This window comes from Panthera onca, chromosome A2, assembly GCF_046562875.1.
Source record: "Panthera onca isolate mPanOnc1 chromosome A2, mPanOnc1 haplotype 2, whole genome shotgun sequence".
Taxonomy (NCBI): Eukaryota; Metazoa; Chordata; class Mammalia; order Carnivora; family Felidae; genus Panthera; species Panthera onca.
In genome coordinates this window covers 5,742,897-5,763,827 of record NC_138340.1, presented here as the reverse complement: position 1 = coordinate 5,763,827, position 20,931 = coordinate 5,742,897, and the positions used below count along the sequence as shown (strand labels likewise).

Genomic DNA, 20,931 nt, shown 5'->3' with positions numbered 1-20,931 from the left:
CTCCTAACTGGGTCCCTCTTGGGACCAGCCGCCATGATGTGAGGAAGCCCAAGCCACATGGAGAGGCCACGGGAGGGTGGCGTGGACAGCTGAGCCCCCAGCCAGCAGCCAGCCTCCGTCGCCGCACAGGTGAGCCGGGAAGTAACTCCAGTCCCAGCCTGACTGTGACCACATGAGCAACTTCAGGCAAGAACCATCCGGCTGAACCCAACCAACCCCCCAAATTGTGAGAGATCATAATAAGTTTAGGGGTGACAATAATGGGTAACCAGACCAGGAGAGACGGTTATCAGACAAGCAAACAAGGAAATTTCAGCCAGTGATGTGGACGCCCAAAGGCAGAGTGATGTCACTGGACTGTTTTAGTTGGGGGCATCAGAGAGGACCTTTTAACTTTTTAAAAATGGTTTTTATTTTTTGAGAGAGAGACGAAGCAGGGGAGGGGCAGCGAGAGGGGGGTGGGGACAGAGGATCAGAAGCGGGCTCTGCCCTGACAGGTTGCCAGCAGTGAGCCTGATGCGGGGCTCGAACTCACGACCTGCGAGATCACAACCTGAGCTGAAGTCACACGCTCAACCGACTGAGTCACCCAGGCGCCCGAGGGAGGGCCTTTTAGAGGAGGTGACATTTGAGCTGAGACCTGAAGGATGAGAAAGGGTCACCTATGATAAGAACTAGGAAACAGGGTTCCAAGCAGAGGGAAGAGGAAGTGCAAAGGCCCTGAGGCAGGAGTGACGTTGGCTGTCTGAGGCACAGCAAGGAAGTTTGGGATGTTGGAATAGAGAGACAGGGGTGAATACCAAGGAGGTGATGGGGGTCTTGTTAGCTGTGGTCACTGAGTGTGCTGGGAAGCTGCATGAGGGTTTTGAGCAGGGGCGGGATGAGACCCGGTCTCCCTAACGGGGTAGGGTGACAGGTGGGGCTGGGCTTTCCTGGGAGGAGAGCACAAGGGTGGCAGTATGACTTTTGTGGGTCATAGTCACTTTTACGTTCATGGGCCCCTTCCTTTATTTAAAAAACGTAGCAATCAGGGGCACCTGAGTGGCTCAGTCGGTTGAGCGTCCAACTTCGGCTCAGGTCTTGAGCGTCCAACTTCGGCTCAGGTCATGATCTGCAGCTCGTGAGTTCGAGCCCCGCGTCGGGCTCTGGTGCTGACAGCTTGGAGCCTGGAGTCTGCTTCCGATTCTGTGTCTCCCTCTCTCTCTGCCGCTAACCCACTCGCATTCTGTCTGTGTCTCTCTCAAAAGTAAATACACATTAAAAAAAATTTTTTTAAATGAAGCAATCATAATTAGAACTGCATTGGTATAAAAACCCATGTGATTCCAGCCAGGTTCATTGTTATGTATCCATTATTTTCTATCCACTTCTTTCCTTTTTTTTTAAGTTTATTTATTTATTTATTTTGAGAGAGAGAGAGAGAGAGAGAGAGAGAGAGCAGGGGAGGGGCAGACAGAGAGAGGGAGGGAATCCCAAGCAGGCTCTGGCTGTCAGTGCAGAGCTCGTCGCGGGGCTCAATCTCCCGAACCGCGAGATCATAACCTGAGCCGACTGAGCCACCCAAGCACCCCTTCCCTTTTTTGTTTCTGACCTTAAAAAAAAAAAAATTACATTTCAAGCATTTTCATGGGCCCCTAAACATGTCATGGGCCCTGGGCCCAGTGCCCAAAGGACGGGCCATCCCTGCAAAGCCATCCAGGTGACTGAGAACCACGTTGTGCCTGAGTCTGGGTCCCCTGGGGGACCCGTGGCTGGGCACAGACCCAGCCCGGATGGGCAGTCAGCCGACCTGCCAACAGTCACATCCTCAGGGGATCCCAAGTCCTGCCGGACACTCCCCCTGATGGATGGATTGGCGGAATGATCCAGACTCAGCCAACTCGAGAGAGGACGGCAGCTGCAGACAGCCCATCAGCACACACACTGTTGGAGAAAGTTCCAGGGGAGCCTGTTCAGAGAGAGACGGGCCATCTATCACTGGCCTCTACACCGCCAGCTCCGGGGAGCAGGGCCCTCATCACTGCTGACTCCCTGGCATCGTGCTTTGCCCAGAGTAGCTGTTCAGTTAATATCTGGGGATGCCCCGAATGGATGGATTCACTGCCTCCTGTTCAGGACTTGGGCCAAGCTACCTTGAGGATAAAGAGGACAGAGAGGTGAGGGACTATAGAAACGCTGATGGTTTTAGGTCACAGGAAGTGGGATACTGAACTTGAGTGAAGCTGCCTGGTGGGGGTGGGGGTGTCTGGGAGCTGGGGGGGGGGGGGCTCTGGTCATTGCTTCCCCCACCCCCACCCCCTCACATAACAGGTTTCTACCTTCTGGCTCCTGACATTTTTCTTTGCCCGGGAACATTCTGAATTTCTCTCTGCGGCTCTCTGGGAGTGTTGGCCATAAACACAAGGACCGGGCGGGAAGGCAGAGAGCAGGGGTTCACGGGAATTATTCTCTCTGGGAGTTCAGCAGCCTCTGTCAACTGGCTGAAGCTGTTGGCCACCCCTTGAGCCGACTCTAGATGAAAATGGTGCCTTTCTGGGGGCACCGAGGCCACGATAGGGAGGCAGGACCGTTGGAGGAGTTCAAACGGCCTTCAGAGTTGGGCGTCCGAGTTTGAATCGTATGTCCAGCCCTTTATTAGCTTTATGAACACTGGACAACTTCAGGACCTCAGCATTCTCATCTGTGAAATGGAGCAAATAATGTTACCTATTTCCAGTGAGGGCTGTGTAAATCCAACCAGAGAGCAGTGGGGAACCCTAAGCACAGCGTCTGGCGTGATCCGGCGCAGACCCTATAAACCGTCTAGAAAATGAAACCAGTGAGACAAAGCTGATCTGCACCAAACCTAAAAAGCTGCCCTTTACTACCAGACTCTGACTTAAAATATCGCGGCAGCGAGGTAGGGGGATTGACACGTCAACTCAAAAGTCCCCAAGAAGGATAAAGAGGTAAAGATAATTGAAGGAAAAAGAGGAGGAAGAAGGAAGCCTTACCAGATATGAAAACGCAACATACGGCAAGAACAGTGAAAACAATGTTGCTCTAGCAGGAAGATTGGAGACCACATCCCAGGACCAAAGTCTTGCGTGCGTGTGTGCGTGGTTTTTGCATAATGGAGGTGGTGTCACAGATCGGTAAACGGTGATAAAACAGTTACCTATTTGGGAGGAAGAAAGGATCCTTATCCCATACGACATCAGAACCACTCTGGAATTTCTTGTCACTATACATGACCGAAGAACAAAACAAAACGAAACAACGAAGTGGCTGAAATAGAGGGAGAAGTTTGCTGTTCTTCAAAGAAGGTGAAGTCTGGAAGTGAGGAATCTGGCACCAGTAAGGGGGTCTTATGATGCCCCTGGGACCTGGGCTCCTTCTCTTTTCCATCATCATCTTTATTGTCTTTTATCCATTTGTTTTTAATGTTTTTATTTATTTTTGAGAGAGCGCAAGTGGGGGAGGGGCAGGGCGAGGGGGCCAGAGGGTCTGACGTGGGCTCGGCACTGACAGCAGCCAGGCTGATGTGGGGCTTGAACTCACAAGTAGTGAGATCATGGCCTGAGCCGAAGTCGGACGCTCAACCACCTGAGTCACCCAGGTGCCCCCTCCACCATCATCTTTAGCCGTGTGGCTTTTGTCCTCTTGGCCTCAAGATGGCTGCTGTGCTTCCAGGCATCATGACCATTTTTCCAGGCAGTGAGAAAAGGGAAGGATTATGTGTTTTAAAAAAAAGGTAGGGATTGTAGAGTTTTCCCCCTTCCAATCAGAAAAAGTGTCCGACATGCCTCTCATTGGCCACAAATGAGTCCTGTGGCCACCTCTGGGTATAAGGGAGTCTGGGGACATTTGCGTTTTAAACTGAACATATTGCTGTCCCAGACAAAAAAATCAATGTTTTTTTAGTAGCGAAGAAGGGAAAATGAATAGGCGAGCAGGCAAACATCTTTGAAAAGACACCTGCAAACAAATTACAGGCATGTGGGTGGTCAGCCTCCAAGAGGGCCCCCTGCGATCAAAGGTCACCTCCTGATAGCCAAGTCCCTCCCATTTTAGATCACAGGTGGGGTGACCTGTGTGACCAATGGAATTCTGTAGAAGGACAGTATGTGAGTTTCAAGGCTAGGTCATAAAAGTCACTGTAGCCTCTGCCTTGGTCATTTGCAGGGCCAGAATAATTTTTCCTGTAAAGAACTAGATGGGGAAAAAAAAAAATTAAGAAGGTGGTTGGTTTTTCTTGGGGGGGTGAGGGGCGCCTGGATGGCTCAGTTGATTAAGCATCTGACTCTTGATTCTGCCCAGGTCATGATCTCACGGTTCGTGAGTTGGAGCCCCGCATCGGGCTCTGTGCTGACAGCTGGGAGCCTGGAGCCTGCTTCGGATTCTGTCTGTCTCTCTCTCTCTCTCTCTGTCAAAAATAAACATTAAAAAATTTTTTTAAATTAAATTTCCAAAAATCAAACTACACCTTCCACGTAACTAGAAGGAAATCAAAGTAAATGGATTTCAAAGCTGTGCGATTTCAAAGCTCTTTCTAAGCTTAAGAGCAGTGGGAGGAATCAGAAAGGAATGCACTGGGTCGTCTCTTTAAAACTGAAAGCCCTTCCACGGATCGATTCATATTAATATTCCAGCCAGGAGATGGAAAAGAGCACGGACAGAAGAAGTCATAAACACCCGTGAAACAAGCGGGAGAGGAAAACACATCCGACCCCTGAATTCTCAGAGATGCTCACTGCTGGTGAAAAAGGAGACACCTTGTCTGTTTGAACAGTGACTTTCGTTGGTTTTTTTTTTTTTTTTTTTTTTTTAATTACCGAATCTCGCGCTGGCTGGCTGCTTTCAGCATAAATTGCAGCCTTCTGGACAGCGTTTGGCAACGTGTACCAAGAATCATAAAATGTTTGCCTCTTTCAAGCCAGTATTTCCACTTCTGCGAATTCACTCTGCAGAAATATGAGAAGTAGGCAAATATTTGCCCATAACAGTGCTCGCCGTGGCATTATTTCGATACTCAGGTAACGCAAACTGAGGTACGCAGTTAGGTCAGCACCAGCACATGATGATTCGCACCTGAAACCAATATAACCCTGCCTGTTGGCCGTACTGGTATTAAAATAAAAAGTTGAATTGAAAAATAAAAATAAAATTAAAAATAACATGAGTGGGGTCCTGGGTGGCTCAGTCGGTTAAGCGTCTCTGTTTTTTTTTTTTTAATAATAATTTTTTAAGTTTATTTATTTAGTGAGAGAGAGAGAGCAGGGGAGGGGCAGAGAGAGAAGGGGAGAGAGAGAGAATCTCAAGCAGGCTCTGCCCTGACAGCTTGGAGCCGGATGCAGGGCTCGAACCCTGCAACCATGAGATCATAACCTGAGCCAAAACCAAGAGTCGATGCTCAATCGACTGAGCCACCCGGGCACCCTTAAATGCCTGACTCTTGATTTCAGCCCAGGTCATGATCTCACCGTCATGAGATCGAGTCCTGCATCAGGCTCTGCTGAGTGTGGGCCCTGCTTGGGATTCTGTCTCTCCCTCTCTCTGCCCCTCCCCTACTGACGCATGTGCGTTCTCTCTCTCTCTCTCTCTCTCTCTCAAAATAAGTAAGCAAACATTAAAAAAATAAGATGATGAAATCTATAATGCAGTCATCAAAAATGTTGTGGACATTTTTAACAATATGGGAAGGTTTTTCTAACAATACAGAAAGATTTTTTTCTTAACAATATGGAAAGTGTTTTCATATAAAATTCTAAGTAAAAAAGCTTAGATGAAAAGAGAAAGCATATAGATGGAACCTAATTTTTTGTCTAGATTTTTCTGTGATTAAAAGTCTCGTTGCCAGGGCCGCCTGGGTGACTCCGTTGGTTAAGCTAAGTTGGTTAAGCTGACTCTTGGTTTCAGCTCTGATCATGGTCTTATGGTTTGTGGGTTCAAGCCCTGAATGGGGCCCCATGCTACTGGTGTGGAATATGCTTGGGGTTCTCTCTCTCTGTTCCTCTCTCTCTCTCAAAATACGTAAATAGACTTAGGGCACCTGGATGGCTCAGTCAGTCAAGTGTCCGACTTTGGCTCAGGTCATGACCTTGAGGTTTGTGATCTCGAGCCCCACGTCGGGCTCTGTGCTGACAGCTCAGAGCCTGGAGCCTGCTTCGGATTCTGGGTCTCCCTCTCTCTCTGCCCCTCCCCTGCTCATGCTCTGTCTCTCTCTCTCTCTCTCTCAAAAATAAATAAACATTAAAAAAATTTTTTTAATAAAAATAAAAAATCTTTAAAAGAAAAATTCTGTTGCCTGGGGAGCAAGGAAACTCTCACTCACTGCTGGTGGGGATGCAAATCAGCGCAGCCGCTTTGGGAGACAGTTTGGCAGTTAGCCGCAAAACTAAACATACTCTTACCATACGATCCAGCAATCGCCTTCCTTGCTATTTACCCAAAGGTGTCGAAAGCTATGCCCACCCAGAAACCTGCACACGGATGTTCATAACAGCCTTCTTCATAATTGCCGAAACCTGGAGGCGGCCGCGATGTCCGCCAGTAGGTGGATGGATAAGTAAACCGTGGGACCCACGGACAAGAGAACATTATTCAGCGCTAAACAGACCAGAGCCATCCAGCCACGAAAAGCCACGGAGGAACCTTAAACGCCTATCGCTAAGCGAAAGCAGCCAGTCTGAAAAGGCTACACGCTGTAGGATTCCAGCTCTGTGACGTTCTGGAAAAGGCAGAAGTGAAGAGACCGTGAAAACATCAGTGGTGCCCGGGGCTTGGGGGGAGGGAGGGATGAACAGGCAGAAGGCAGGGGAATTTTTAGGGCAGTGAAACTGTTGTGCGTGATGTCACAATGGCAGATTCATTCACTGCATGTGTGTCCAAACCCACAGAATGCACACCACCCACGGCCAACTGTAAACTACAGATCTGGGAGATAATGATGTCAGTACAGGTCTCTCGATGGTAACAAAGGCGTCCCTCTGCCAGGTCGATATGGCACAGTCTATGCACATGTGGGCAGAAGGCTTATGGAGGTTCCCTGTACTTCCCACTCAGTTTTGCTGCGAACCTAATAAAGTCCATTAAACAATAAAATCGGGGCACCTGGGTGGCTCCGTGGGTGAAGCATCCGACTTCAGCTCAGGCCATGATCTCACCGTTCGTGGGTTCGAGCCCCGTGCCGGGTGTAGAGATTACTTAAATAAATCAATAAACTTAAGTGTGGGGCGCCTGGATGGCTCAGTCAGTTGAGCGTTTGCCTCTTGATTTCCACTCAGGTCATGGTGTCAGGGTCGTGGGACCAAGGCCTGTGTCAGGCTCTGTGCTGGGTGTGGAGCCTGCTTGAGATTCTCTCTCTCTCTCTCTCTCTCTCTCTCTCTCTCTCTCTTTCCACCCCTTCCCCATTTGCACTCTCCCTCTCTGTCTCTCAAAATAAATACATAAACTTAAAAAAAAAAAAGATTCATTCTCTCCCTCTGCCTCTCTCCTCTCCTCCACTGTGTTCTCTCTCTAAAAAAATATTTAATGCAAAACATAACAAAAAAAATAGGGGAGCCTGGGTGGCTCAGTCCGTTGGGCAGCCAACTCTTGATTTCAGCTGGAGTCATGATCTCACAGTCATCAGATCAAGTCCCGTGTCAGGCTCTGAGCTGGGCATAGATCCTGCTTGGGACCGTCTCTCTCTCTGTCTCTCTCCTTCTGCCTCTCTCCTACTTGCATGCATTGTCTCTCTCTCTCTCTCTCTCTTTCTCTCTCTCTCTCAAAAAATAAAAGAAAAGGAAAGAAAAGAAAGAAAAGGAAAGGAAAGGAAAAAGAAAAGAAGAAAAGGAAAGAAAAGAAAGGGAAACAAAAGGAAAGAAAAGAAAAGGAAAGGAAAGGAAAGGAAAGAAAAAAGGAAAGAAAGAAAAGGAAAGGAAAAAGGAAAGAAAGAAGGAAAGGAAAGAAAGAAGAGAAAAGAAAAGAAAAATGCCCTGCTATCCTGCAGACGATTTCCGAAGTCTGCAGCTGACCCAGGGGCCCTTCCCTGTGGCGCTCCATATTGTCTGTGTCACTGCAGGACAAATTCTGGTGACTCCTCACATCCACCAGCACCTCCCTCACCTGTGGCTCCTCCTAGGATCCCACCTCAGCAATGGTCGCATCAGTCAACCCTGACACTTAGCCCCAGAGACGAGGGCATCACTTTCCGTTCCTGCCTTTCCCTCTCCTCCACTGAGCCGCCTAGATCTAGCGACCTTACCTCCTGAGTGCCTCCCAAAACTTCTTCCAGAATATTTGCCGTAAGAAATCTGACAAAGGACTTGTGTCCAGTATATATAAAGAGCTCCTACAAATCAACAAGAAAAAGGCAGAAACCCCAAAGGAAAAATGGGCCTTTCACAAAAGGTCGTCTCCAAACGGCCAATAAAATGGAACCATTTACTGCAGAGGCAGCAAAAAAAAAAAAAAAAAAAAAAAAAAAAAAAAAAAAGTGGCCAGTGGGTTTTGAAAAAGAAATAACTTCTGAGAGGTGTCAGGGAGCCCGATACAAGGACTTTCTTGCAGTCACATGAAGAAATGGAATATTATACAGGAGTGAAGAAGGAATGACTAGCTCCCCCTCTCTATCTCTGTCTCAATATAAACGTATCCCCAAAACCTACTTCTGGGTGGAAAAAAAAAGTTGTGTGATGATAATACAGTGTGATACTATTTATATAAATTACATAACACACACACACACACAATAGCATTATATGTTATATATGGTTTTCTCTCTTCCTGGTAAAGTAGACACAGATTATGGAAGTGGTTTTCCCTGGGCGGGGGGGGGGGGGGGGGGGGACAGTGATTTTTGTTCTGGGTACTTGCGTCTTTCAAGTGCGCCTCCCTGCGGTGGCCAGAGAAATCAGGTCACTGCAGATTGATGGCCGTGGAGTCTGGTGGCCAGAGTGGAGTGCGGCCGGATGGTCAACACAGCCGGGGGGCATCAGCGTGATGGAGGTGGCCAGGGGGACCGGAGGGACTAGAATGAAGGTAGCCCCGATGCCCCCATGTGTCCAGCATATAGAAAGTGTCCTTTACAGACCAAGAAGAGAAAGGCAGAAACTTCAAAGGAAAAATGGGCCTTTGGCAAAAGGTGATCTCCAAATGGCCAATAGGTAAACATATGCTTGACATCCTAAGTCATCAGGGAGATGTGAATTAAAACCAGAATGGCAGGCACAATGACTGTATGTTGTTCAAAGTCAAGTTAGGGGTTACCCTGGGTGGGAGTGACAGGAAGGAGGGGTTCTAGGGGCTGCTGATATTCTCCCCTAGGTCTGTGTCCTGGCTACTTTTTTTTTTAATCTTTATTTATTTTTGAGAAAGCGACAGACAGAGCACAAGCAGGGGAGGGGCAGAGAGAGAGGGCGACACAGAATCCGAAGCAGGCTCCACGCTCCGAGCTGTCAGCCCAGAGCCCGACGCGGGGCTTGAACTCACAAACCGTGAGATCGTGACCGGAGCCAAAGTTGGATGCTTAACCCACTGAGCCACCCAGGCGCCCCTCAAAGTAAATAAACAAACTTTAAATAAAAGGTTCTAAAAGTTAAAAACCCTCCCCTTCTATCCTTCCGCCATATTCAGGCCTCATCATCTCTGCACGGGGCAACTCTGACGCTGCCCGACCTCTCCCCGGGCCCCAGCCCTCCTCCAGACAACCAGAGACTGTGTCCCTCACTGCTGTAAATCCTTCTATGGCTCCCTACCGCCCCGCAAGATTAGCTCCAAGTCTGTAAGGACTTTCCCGGCTCCGGTCCTGCTTCTTCTGCAGCCTTCCCTCTGCCTCCCCTCTCCGTTCTTTGCACCTTTAAATTAACCTCCAGCCCCAAACATGCTGTTTGAAACCTCCACGCCTTGGCACCTGCCTTCCTCTTTGCCAGACTGCGTGGCGGGCGTGACACACTCTTGCCCTCTGAGACTCACCCCAAGGCGCTCTGGGTTTTGCAAAATACAAAAGGAGGCTTTGAGTCTTGGGCAAAAGCTTAGTGGCTCACCCCGGGGTCCTTTCCTCCGGGGAAAGCCCCATCCCTCTGAGCCACACAGGGGTCTCCCGGGCTGGGAAGAAGCTCCAAGCCTCCGCCCATCTCCAGCCCCCTACCCCAGCCCTGCGGGTCTGGCCTCGGATTTCTTCCTCTCTCCTCCTATTTCCGGAGGACTCCCCGCCCTCCCCCCCACTGATAACCCCGCCCCCCGCCGGCAGCTCTCCGAAGGGGAAGTGAGGGGGAGGGGAGGGGGGGGCTGGCGGAGAAAGTGCCAGGGAGGCGAGGTGAGGTCAACCCCGCCCCGAGCTCACACCCCCGGCCCGCCAGCAGACCTTGGGCGACTCAGCCAAGCCTGTCTCCTGCTCGCCTGCACCCCCTGCGCCCCCTGCACCCCCCACCCCAGCCCCTGTCCTCATCGGAACAAGTACTGGGCAGGCTTCACCCAGGGCGGCTAGCTTTTCACAGACACCAGTGGCTCGCTGGCTCCCAGTCGCAGCTCTGGTGCTCACAGGCTGTGTGACCTTGGGCCAGTGCCATAATGCTTTTGCCCCAGGATGGTCTAGAGGCCAAGTTCAAGGTCTGAATTGATCCTTCCCTGGGCCTCCACTGCCTGGATGCGGAGGGTGGCGGCAGGACAGGCCCAAGCCAGGTGGCCCAACTGTAGTTCAGCCCAGCCTCTCCCCATGCCCCCTCCTCTGGCCCTAACCCACAGGGACTGTCACCCATGAGGCCTCCTGCCATCCACGCCTCTCCTGGAGCTGACACCAGGGACTCCCCATCTCCAGTGCTGACGGAGACCCAAGACGGCTTCTAGGGCACGCCTCTCTCAGACACCAGCACCATCCCTCAAGTCTGCTGTTGCCCTTGCCCGTCCACCCCCCCCCCCCAAGGGTCACCCACCTGGCCACCCAGCCAGAGAGGGACATCATGCTAGGCACAGTCCAGACCCACCCACCAGACCTCCCTCGCACCTCCTCTCCCTCCTTCGGCAGGGTCCCACCAGCCTCCCACTCTCCACTGGGAAACCAGGTTCCCGTATCTCTGTCCCCTGCATGCACCTGTCACGCTGCAGGCCCTGTGACCTCTCAGACTGCAAATCAGAGCACAACACTCTCCTATAGAAACCCAATCGTAGCTGCGTGAAGGGTGAGCCCTGCGGCTGTTGAATGGCTTGAATGGCTTGAAAGGACAGTATCTCTCATGCTGCCCCCCACCCCCAGGTCACACTGGGCTTTTGTTTCAGTGGGCCCTCCTCTTCCCTGCGCCCCGCCCCCCACATCCCTGCCCACCTGCCTCTTCAGCTGAGGGACATTCTGTCCTTGGGAACATCGCCCTGACCTCCTACCCACGTCCTGAATATCCTGTGCTCTCCCCCTTCACACCCCCAGCACATTGACCTGGAATTGCCAAGGGGTCTCTTCATCAGCTTTGGCTCACTGGTCCCAGAGAAAAGTCCCTCCAATTAACACTGGCACCAAAAAGGCCGGAGCCAGAAACAAAAGGGTTGATTGGAAGGAACTGTTTCTTTTGAAAACAGAGTACAAATTATGACAAGGAATTCATTCTACTTGAGAGTAAACAAGATGTCAGCTACAATGGAAACTACAGGCTAATTCTTGAAACAAACAGACAAAAAAAGAAATTAGTTCATTGGGGATTTTTTGGAAGAGCATCCCCCCCCCCCACACTGTGTTCAATAATTCACATTTAATATTTCAGTAGGATTCTGGAATCATTTGGGGGGGAAATAGACACATGCACGCGCGCGCACACACACACACACACACACAGAAAATAAAACAAAACAAAAATGCTATTGTGGGTTGAATTGTGTCCCCCAGAAAGATATGTTGTGGTGGTACCTGGGAATGTGACCTTATTTCACAATAGGATCTCTGCAGATGCAATCAAATTAAGATGAGGTCATCCCGGAGTAGAAGTGGCCGCTAATCCAATGACGGCGTAAGAGAAGTTTGGACACAAAGACACAGACGTGCACAGAGGGAAAATGGCCATGTGCCGAAATGGGAATGATGTGTCCACAAGCCGAGCAGTGCCAAGGATTGCCCACAGCAGTGGAAGCTGGAAGAGGCAGGAAAGATCGGTTCCCGGAGCCATCGGAGGGAGCACGGCCCTGTGGGCACCTTGATTTCAGACACTGAACTTTCAGCACTGTGAGAGGATTAAGCCTCCGCTGTGCGAGCTGCCCGGTTTGTGGCACTTTGTCATGGTGGCCCCAGGAAACCCGGCACAGGTCTGCGTCTGACCATTTGGTGTTTGAGTCACTCTCCCTGGAGCAGGCTTGGCCACCTTCTCCATGTTTAGTTTATTCCTTAGACCGACCACAGGTTCCTCCTCCGTCAGTAACTTACCTGCATTTGGGTCCACGTCCACAGCCATTTTCTTCCACCACGTGAAATCATACGAGGTCGCAAGACTGACCGTATCATTTTGTGATAGACTAGCATTGTTGTGTTAACTTCGGGGGCAATGTTGACTACGTCCCACACCAGAGAACAACTGATGAAAAATTTTTAAAAAAATTAACAAAAAGATCGTTTTCTGTGGGTGCAGTTTGTTGCTGAGATAATCCTGAAGGTTCAGATGGAGTCTGATTTCCTAAGTCACCAATCTAGTAGTAAGTGGTTCTCCTATCGTGACAACATTAGCTTCCCTCCACACCTTACAACCACCCTCCTTGCAGACGTGACACCCCTAGTGGGCTCCCCAAGGCGCGCATCGAAAACACAGATGAGGCGGTGAATGCCTTTGGGACCACCGGGAGCGTAAAACTTGGATCCCTACTTTACCTCAATATAAGTTCCTGATGGGTCAATGTTTTACACGGAGAAAGAAAATCATAAAAGTACTAGGGAACAAAAAACACATGGGGGCCTTTTATAAAAATTTTTTTTTAACGTTTATTTATTTTTGAGACAGAGAGAGGCAGAGCATGAACGGGGGAGGGGCAGAGAGAGAGGGAGACACAGAATCGGAAGCAGGCTCCAGGCTCTGAGCCATCAGCCCAGAGCCCGACGCGGGGCTCGAACTCACGGACCGCGAGATCATGACCTGAGCTGAAGTCGGACGCTTAACCGACTGAGCCACCCAGGCGCATGGGGGCCTTTTAAAATAGTAATTTGAGAATAGGTAAGGTCTTCCTACAAAAAATAATTAAATGCAAAAGCTGCAAAGGAAAAAGGTGAGTCCAACTTCCTAAAAATCCTTAGAGGTGCATGGGAAGGGAAGATTATAAACAAGCTAAAACTACAACAAACTGGGAGGGCGAGGGGAATATTGCGTCTTGTATCAGAGGATAAGTAATTTCCTTAATATTAAAAAGAACTTCGGGGCACCTGGTTGGTTCATTTAGGGGAATGTGCAACTCTTGACCTCAGGGTCATGCATTCAAGCCCCATCTTGGGCATAAAGCTTACTTAAAAAAATAAAAAGTAGGGGCACCTGAGTGGCTCAGTTGGTTAAGCATCCGACTTCGGCTCAGGTCATGATCTCACGGTTCATGAGTTCAAGCCCCGCCTCGGGCTCTGTGCTGACAGCTCAGAGCCTGGAGCCTGCTTCAGATTCTGTGTCTGTCTCTCTCTCTCTCTCAAAAATGAGTAAATGTTAAAAAAATTTTTTTAAAAAGTGGGGTGCCTGGGTGGCTCGGTCAGTGAAGTGTTCTACTCTTGATCCCAGCTCAGGTCTTGATATCAGGGTTGTGAGTTCAAGCCCTGCATTGGGCTCCCAGTAACATTAAGTTAAAAAACAAGGCTCAGTTTCCTCAAAAAGTTAAACGTAGAATTATTGTATAAGCCAGCGATCCCTCTTCTGGGTATCCCTGGAAAGCAGGGACTCAAAGAGATATTTGTGCACCCATGTTCCCAGAAGCATGATCACAACGGCCAGCGGCTGGAAACAACCCAAGTGTCCATTAACGGACGAATGAATAAATCATGTGGTCCATTCATACCGTGGAATATTACTCAGCCATTAAAAAGAATAAAGTTCTGGGGTGCCTGGGTGGCTCAGTCGGTTGAGCGTCCGGCTTCGGCTCAGGTCATGATCTCACAGTCCGTGGGTTTGAGCCCCGCGTCGGGCTCTGTGCTGACAGCTCAGAGCCTGGAGCCTGTTTCGGATTCTGTGTCTCCCTCTCTCTGACCCTCGCCCGTTCATGCTCTGTCTCTCTCTGTCTCAAAAATAAATGTTAAAAAAAAAAATTAAAAAAAAAAAAAGAATAAAGTTCTGAAACGTGGATAAGCCTTGAAAACGTTACGCTAAATGAACCAAGCCAGACTCAGAAGGACCAATACCGTAGGATTCCACTTACATATCTCAAATGGGAAAATTCGTAGAGACAGAGTGTAGATGGCAGGTGCCAGGGACTGGAGTAGGGGTTAGGGAGTCAGTGTTTAATGGGGACATAATCTCAAGTTTGGAAAGATGAGAAAGTTCTGGAGATGGATGGTGGGGGTGGTTGCACAACCGTGTGAATATACTTAGTGCCACTGAGCTGTGCACTTAAAAATGGCTACAACAGGGGGCACCTGGCTGGCTCCATTGGAAGAGTATGTGACTCTTGATCTTGGGGCTGTGAGTTCAAGCCCTACGTTAGGTGTAGAGATTACTAAACACAAATTTAAAAACTTTAAAAAATGGTTACAGTGGTACATTTCATGCTATATACTTTTTACCTCATTTTTTAAAAAAGGGGACTACATAAGATCCAAGTGTTTGTTTAAAAAAAGAGAAGAAAATGGGGCACGTTGTGGGCTCAGTCAATGGTGCGACTCTTGATCTCAGGGTTGTGGGTTCAAGCCCCAAGTTGGGTGTGGAGATTTTTTTTTAAAAATAAAATAGGGGCGCCTGGGTGGCTCAGTCGGTTAAGCGTCTGACTTCAGCTCAGGTCATGATCATGCAGCTTGTGGGTTGAGCCCCGCGTCGGGCTCTGTGCTGACAGCTCAGAGCCTGGGGCCTGCTTCAGATTCTATGTCTCTCTCTCTCTCTCTCTCTCTCTCTCTCTCTCCCCCCCTCCCCCACTCACACTCTCTCTCTCCTTCAAAAATAAACATTAAAAATAATAATAATAAAATAAAAAGAGTGAGGGATGTGAGTCTGCCAGGGCTGAGGGAAGGTGAGGGGTGAGGGTCCTCTGTGACCCTACCCCAGTGCCCCCCCCCCAAAACCAGCAAAAGGAAAGAAAGCGGGGACTGACAGAGAATAAGAGGTCAAGAGAAGCTGAGTTCAAGCTTCCTCTCTGGCTGTGTGGCCTCGGGCAGCTAACTGCACCACTCTGGGCTTGTGTCCTCGTCTGTGAAATGGGATTTTTTTTTTTTTTAAATTTTTTAACGTTTATTTATTTTTGATACAGGGAGAGACAGAGCATGAACGGGGGAGGGTCAGAGAGAGAGGGAGACACAGAATCCGAAACAGGCTCCAGGCTCTGAGCTGTCAGCACAGAGCCTGACGCGGGGCTCGAACTCACAAACCATGAGATCAGGACCCGAGCAGAAGTGGAACGTTTAACGACTGACCCACCCAGGCGCCCCTGAAATGGGAATTTTTAATGCACTTGCTCCACAGACAGGGGTGGGTATGTTTGTCTCTATAAAGCTCCCAGCACGGGAGCCTCGTCATGCTGTTCCCTGCCCGGCTGCTGGGAACCTCAGGCTGGCAGGCAGCCGTCACCAACTCAAGTGGGTTATCCCGCCGACACTGGGAAGCTGGCGGGGCCCTTGGGGAGGCAGCAGCAGGATGGAAGGAGGCAGAGTCGCTCCAGGGAGAACAGCTCAGTATCCCCCTCCCACCCCCCACCCCTCACCGTGGCCGGAGAAGTTGAAGCTGTGTGCGTCCAGTCAGACGCTCACGTACAGACACCCCAGAAACACAGAGACACCCCTGCAGACACACACACACACACACAGAAACACAGAGACCCAGAGGGACCTGGAGACACACAGACAAGGAGGCAGGCCGACTCACAGACATACCCAGTAGGCCCTGTTCAGAGCCCTTCTTGGAAAACTTCATTTCCCACCTTGCCTCGCCGCATCCTCTCTGCCCGTAAGGAACATCTGTGAAACACCCACTGGGTACCGGGCCCTGTTTCAGCGTTAGGGTCACTGGGGGATCAAGATGGGACCCCCTCCCCTGCCCCCCAGCCTTGAGGGGTGGACATTTTCCAGGAGGAGGCTGTCAGGCACAGGATAAAAAAGGAACCGAGAGGGAGGAGGGCTGGGGAGATACAGCTGGGGGAGGGGGGAGGGGGCGGTGGCAGGCAGGGGGTGGCAGGATGGGTGGACAGCGTGAACCTCTGACTAAAGGCCCAAGGGATGGCGGGAGGGGGCCACGCGGACTGGCAAGAAGGAAAAGCGTTCCAGGCAGGAGGAACAGACAGTGTAAAGGCTTCTCTACCCACCCCATCGGACCCGTCCCGGCCCTCCCCAGCCCTGACTCAGGCCACTTGGATGAAACAGCATGGAGGCAGGGGTCCCTCCACCTATCTGTCCCCCAGATGGCCTGGTTCTCTTCCATTCCACAGATAAGGACACCATGGGGCTCAGAGAGGCTGTGTCACACACCCGAGTTCACACAGCACAGACATGAGCCCAGGACTGTCTGAACTGGGGGCTCCTGCCTTTGGGGAGAGGAGCCCCCCACTGAGGACAGAGGTCTTGTTTGGCAAAGGCTAGGCCAGGGAGGACAGCCAGACACAGAGAGGCCTGGGACAGCAGGCCTGGCGTGAGTTGGGCACTGCAGGGCACAGAGAGGCAGTGACAGACAGACTTGTGGGATTTCAGTCCCCACCCTGCTGGAACAAGGGAGCAGCAGCCCCGGAGACCCCCAGAGGGGCCCCAGAGGTCTGGAGGGGTGGGTGATAGGGTGCATGCTGCAGGGGTTGTGGGTCTGACCTGGATGGGGCCCCAGACTGCTGATTTGGAAACTGAGTCCAGATGTGTGTGTGTGGGGGGGGGGGGGGGGTGTTGGTTCTGAGAGCACAAGCAGGACTCTGGGCAGGAGGCTGGGGGTCTGAGTCTCCTATCGCTGCCGTGACGAGTCAGCACTCACTTGGTGGCTTAAAAGAACACATAGTTATCTGACAGTTCTGGAGGTCAGAAGTCCAAAACGGGTCTCACTGGGCTGAAATCCAGGTGTCCACAGGGCCACATTTTCCTTCTGGAAGCTCCTGGGGAGAAGGTGTTTCCGGCTTCTAGAAGCATCTGCGTTCCTTGGCTCATGGCCCCTTTCTTCGTCTTCAGATAGTACAGCATCTTCCACCTGGGTCTGCCCTTCAAGCACAAAAGGTGTGCAAACCCGGAGGGGAGGGGGAAGCAAGGCGCTCCCCCTCTCTGCCTCTGGTCCCAGCTTTGGGCCTCCCTAGGGTTCCCGCTCCCCCTCCCCAGACACCCCACACTGGGTTCTCGGGCTTAGAAACTCCCACCAACCAGATCCTGGCCTCCCCTGATGCCCAGAGCCCTGTCCGTACCCCTTCCACCAGGCCCCAGCGGCCCCCACGGCAGAGTCCAATTTGAAGTCTGATCGTGCCTCTCCTGGGAGAGCCCTGGAGGGCCTTGGTGGCTGGCCCCACCCTGCTGCCCTCTTCACTCACCTCTGGACTCTAACTCCACTTAATGCCACCATCCATTCACCTCTCAGGGTTCAGATGTCACCTCCTCCAGGAAGCCTGTCCTGAATACTCCCTGCTCACACATGGGGTGGGGGCAGGAGAAAGGAGGGAGTAGGGTAGCCAAGAAATCTGTCCCTGACCCTGGCCCACCCAAATCCTCTTTCAGGGGCCTCCCCCTCTACTTCTCCAGGGATCTGCTGCTTCTCCCCTGGGGCCTGGACTCCCCCCTTCCACAATGTCTCCAGTTACTATTAATACAGACGACTGGCACGTTCTGAGCGCCCTTCCCCCCCAGGTGCAAGGCGATAAAACCGCAGCTCCTGGGCAACTGGGAAAGTGGCTTTATGGCCCTTCCTCTCCCCCATGCACAAAGGAGCTCTTGGGAGCACAGGGGGAGGGAGGGAGGGTTTGAGGGAGAAGGACCCGCACATTTGAAAAGAGAAAAAAATAGTCTCGTGGAGGAAACAGCAATTGCAGAGACCAGAAGCGGGTTGGGAGGCACAGGCTCTCTGGCCCCTCTTGCTTCCCATGTGTGGAAATCAAATCTCAGCAACGTGAAGCAACTGGCTTAGGGCCCCACGCCCAAGAGGCCGGGCCTTCTCCCTCCCTCGCCCTGGATGTGCTTCAAGGAGAGGCTTATTGTTCAAAGGTGAAGCCACTTGGTGAGGGGCCGTTGGCCAGCAGCTCTGGAACCCCCTTCCCTTCGGCTGGGGCAGCTGGACCGTGAGCACCGCCCCCCCCCCCCTACGGGGTGCGACCCAGACGCTCACAGACTACCTGCGCCCCATCCAGGATCGTTTTCCGTTCAAGGCTTGCCGGGGCTCCCTGCTTCCGCGCACTGCTGACCCCGGGTCACTTTGGCTTCCATCCGGCAAGAGAGGGCTGGGGGCTGCCCCACCACCCACGCGGGCCTGTCTCCCCTGCTCTGCCTCCTGACCCCCGCACGCCACCCGCCTGCCTGCCCTCCGCTACGCCCAACCTCCCAACTAGGCAGTTAGTGGGCTTCTGCGCGCGCTTCCGCCTCACGCCTCCGAACTGGGGCGGCTCGGTCTTCAATCTGGGACAAGTGGGGAACCCGAGGTGGCTTCTGAGGCCCGAGACAGTCCGGGCCTCCCCAGCAATCGATGCCCGGCCGGCCCGTGTGCTCCCGCGATCAGGGCACACGCGGTGTGGGTGCAGATGCGCGGGTCTGGGCGGGGCCGGAGAGGGGACCCGGCAGGAGGGGATCGCGCGGACGTGCGGCGAGCGGAACGGAACCAGGAGCCAGACTGAGCGCCGAAGGTGCTGGGTTCAAAGGAGAGAGATAAGGCGCAGCCCGGGGACCTGCCGCTGGATCTGGGCCAGGCGCGCCTCCGGACAGGCCTGGAGCGGGGGTGGGGGTGGGGGCGGAGCTAGGCCGGGGCCCGCGGCGCGGGGCGGGGGGTCCGGGAAGCGGTCCAGTCCGCGGAGGGGGCCGAGCGCCGTCCGGACCCCGCGCCCCGCAGGGGCCCGCCCCGGCCCGGCCCCGCCCCTCCAGGCCCCGCCCCCCCACCCCTGCCTACCTCCTGGGCCCACGGCGGAGGCGGCCCCGGGAGCAGAGTCCCGCTGCCGCGTGCGGGCCGCGCCTGCTCTTTCCTCTCCGCGTCCGTCCCCGCCGCGCCCCGCCGCCTGCGCCCCCAGGTAAGCGAGCGCCCCGCGCCCCGAACGCCGCCCGGAACGCCACCCTCGCGGCGAGCCCCGGCCCCGCCTCCGCGGCCATGGCGGCCCCGGTCCCCATCACCGCGCCCCCGGGCGGCCTCTCGGCGCTTCCCATCCGGTCCCAGGCCCCGGCCGCCGCCCCGAGCGAGCCCTGCTCCCCCGAGGGTCGCGGCGCCGCGAGCGCCGGGGACGCGGCTGCGAGGCGGGCGGGCGGGAGGGAGTGGGGGCGAGCCCGGCGCGGCGACGCGGGGTGGGGGTGGGGGGGGCATCCGGATGTGTGAACGCGAGCAGCGCCGCGGGCGTGTGGGTCTGACACCCGCGAGCCCACACCGAGCGCCTGCGTGGGGGCCACCGACGTGCCCGCGCTGGGGGCGCAGCCGGGGCCCTGGCCTCGCAGCCCGGCCGCGTAGACGGCTGGCAACGGCGTAAACAGACTCGGATCGCTCCAGCCCGCGCTGAGTGCGGGGAAGACGACACCTCGGGGAGACGGGGTAAGGGGTGGGGGACGGATTGTCGGAGGAGGTGTCATCCGGGCTGAGTGGACCAGCCAGCGAGGGCTGCTGAGGCCCAGGAAGCACCAAGATTCCGAGGCGGGGCCCAGCCCGGTGTGTCTGCGGGGCAGAAAAGAGGCCAGCGTGGCTGGAGCGCGGAGAGGGAGGCTTGGAGGTGGGGAGAGTTTGGCCCGAGCCTCGAAGATGGCGGGGAGTGAGTGAATTCCATTCTCAGGTCTGGGGGGGGGGGGGGGGGGTACGGGAGGCTTAGAGCCAAGTGAGCTCCCCGGTCGTGTTGTGTCTTAGGAAGATCCCGTGCTGTGGGCAGGAGGGATGGGAGGAGACCCGGGAGGAGGCTGCTGGTTTGCACCCCCCTGGAAGGAGCGGTGGAAAGCGGGTGACGGGTGGGGGGGGGGGTGTGCATCCTGGCAGAAGACGTCCTCTGCATTCCCTGCCTGCTTAGAAGTGGGGCGTGAAGTAACATGCTGGGAGGAGATTTCTGGCACTGGCAGCTGGGGGCATGCAGGGGCCTTTCATTCCGCGATGGGGAAACTGAGGGAGAAGCAGGTGGGGTGGGGCTGTTGTGGCCGAGTCTGACTGGCGAACCCCCTGAAATGCCGCCCGATGGGGGAGGCTCCTGGAGACCAACTCCACACCCAGGGGAGGTGTCCAGCGGCCGAGTGCAGGGGCCGCGCTGGCCCCACTAGGGTGACCTGGGTCTCTTTTAGGGAGGCTGCCTGAGGAACACATTCTGGAGGGTGGGGTTGCCTCTGAAGCTGCCCGGTCTCAACTCAGTCCCCTTCCAAGAGCAGCTGCTGTGAATCAGCATGGCTGGGGTAGGGGTTCGAGGAGCCTCACTCAGCACACCTGAGCCGGGGCGGGCCAAGCCAGGACTTTCCGTGCCTTTCCAGCTCACCTACTCCCAATGCGGGTGTCTTGAGAGGGGAAGGGAGAGGCGGTAGGAGTGAGCTGGGAGATTTGGTCACTGAACTGGCCTTGTGACCCCAGGGAAAGTTTTCTGAGCTTCTGTTTGCCCATCTGTAAAATGGGTCAGTAGAACCTATCCCTGGGAATGTTGTTCTGATCAGAGGAAGCCTTGGCTAGGAAAGGACTTGACTGTTTCCCCCCCCCCCCCCCCCGCAGC

The 20,931-nt window shown here is 53.5% G+C and overlaps 1 long non-coding RNA gene across 1 annotated transcript; it reads right to left on the bottom strand.

Moving 5' to 3' along the window:
- Positions 1–16,607: 16,607 nt before the first annotated feature.
- On the bottom strand, positions 16,608–20,014 carry LOC132678108 (uncharacterized). Its single transcript, XR_009609485.3, has 3 exons — positions 18,397–20,014; positions 17,602–17,692; positions 16,608–17,281 (listed from the first exon to the last, which is right to left on the bottom strand). It is a non-coding gene; the product is annotated as an uncharacterized LOC132678108 (long non-coding RNA).
- Between the last annotated feature and the right edge of the window lie 917 nt (positions 20,015–20,931).